This window comes from Pinus tabuliformis, chromosome 1_2 (genome assembly GCF_031772625.1).
Source record: "Pinus tabuliformis cultivar Carrire ecotype Pingquan chromosome 1_2, CPIR1, whole genome shotgun sequence".
Lineage (NCBI taxonomy): Eukaryota > Viridiplantae > Streptophyta > Pinopsida > Pinales > Pinaceae > Pinus > Pinus tabuliformis.
In genome coordinates this window covers 95,837,044-95,838,706 of record NC_142298.1, presented here as the reverse complement: position 1 = coordinate 95,838,706, position 1,663 = coordinate 95,837,044, and the positions used below count along the sequence as shown (strand labels likewise).

Below are 1,663 nucleotides of genomic sequence, written 5' to 3'. Positions count from 1 at the left end.
AAATCATTCCTGCAAATAGATTTGTCTATTGTTGGAATGGAAAATTCCAACATAGATTTACACTGGTGACACTAGTTTGCCAGGCTAAATGTCACAACAATCTAATTCTTTTAACCAGATTTACATAAATGCATTTACATGTTAAGTTGATCAGTTCTCAACATGAAGCAAAATAACTTACGAAGACAATTTATTTCATCAAAGGAGATATGTTGAAACTTTTAGTTTCATCTTTACCCAATATAGAAACATAATCACATCAAGGCTTCCACACCTGCAGAAGACCCAACAAACCTCCATACACAGACTCCATCGGTCCACACCATTGGAAATCCAATCCTCTTTCGCTTGCAACTCGACACAAAATTCACAAGCAATTATGGATTTGTTTTTAATATGCCCAAGCATAAACTACTTTATACTTAGCTGGAACTCTTGCAGAAACTTGCTTTGAACCAACCCGTCGCCCTGCATGACTTGTAGCTACACCACAGAAAACGATGCATGTCATGGTTCCCAAAAAAAAATACTGGAGATCCACAATCGAAATATTGCTTCCCATCACAGCCTGCCATCGCCACATGCAACATGTTTCCATGTTTCTTCTCTTATCCAGGCCATCGTAAATCAGCATGACTCGTTCTGTGTAGCCTTTTCCCTGGCGATACAGGTCGCAACGGGATGATTGGACATCGTATGCTGCAATTTCACGACCATAATAATCTGCTAAAATTGCCAGCTCAATGGCACCACCCCATTTTTCAGAATCCAGTATCCATGCACAATACTCTTCATTTGGCTTTCCCAAGAATGCCTCATTATAATGCACAGTATCACTTCCAACTGCTGTGGCAATTACCTGTCTCAATTCTGAAGATTTGTTCTTGTCGTTTTCCATTACATAACCGACTGCATTGAAGAGACAACTGTTGTCTGCTGGAATGACTCTTTTCACAACCACTCCTTCATCCATTTTGTAAAAAAATAATCCTAAAAGCACAGGAGCCAAAAAAAAATTCAGAATGGTAATTCACAAACAGTATTGAGCATGGGCGCTTACATCTCTTGCGCTTCCACTTCCAACTCTGTACATTTCATTGAATCCTCTACCTACTGGAATGTTGCGGGAATATATAGCGGAGCATCCAGGTTCAAACCGGAACCTCCTCTCAAGGCAAGAGAGCCATAGATTTCTTCAAACGATAAATCGACTACGGCCTTGCTGCCACGTGATCTCTATTGCGACCACCTACAACCTCGACCAACAGCTCTTCAGGCTCAGCCACCCTAACTACGAGCTTGTGCACAGATCAGCTCACCACGTTCTGGTTTGCACGCGGCAGGACCACAGTCTTATAGCCCTCCGCACCGCACTGTACATAACACCCAGCCAGGACACCGGCAATGCCAAAGCGAGGGAGCTCATCTGCCGAGATATCAATTAAATCACTGCAAAAAATAAATGAACTCCACAGTCCTCCAACCATTCGACTCATCGCCCCAAATCGATGATGATGAGTCCACACTCCGCAAAAAAAAAAAAAAAAATCCGCCATTCTGCACTCGTTATTTCTCCACATCTGATGCGTTTTACAAGTTTGCCTTTCAATCCCAACAGAAGCCAAACAATGTAGTATATCTCACCAATTCACATTAACAAGCA

General features: G+C 42.0%; 1 pseudogene; it reads right to left on the bottom strand.

The window, feature by feature from the left end:
• Positions 1-391: 391 nt before the first annotated feature.
• LOC149204642 (OVARIAN TUMOR DOMAIN-containing deubiquitinating enzyme 2 pseudogene) lies at positions 392-979 on the bottom strand (annotated as a pseudogene).
• Positions 980-1,663: the final 684 nt, after the last annotated feature.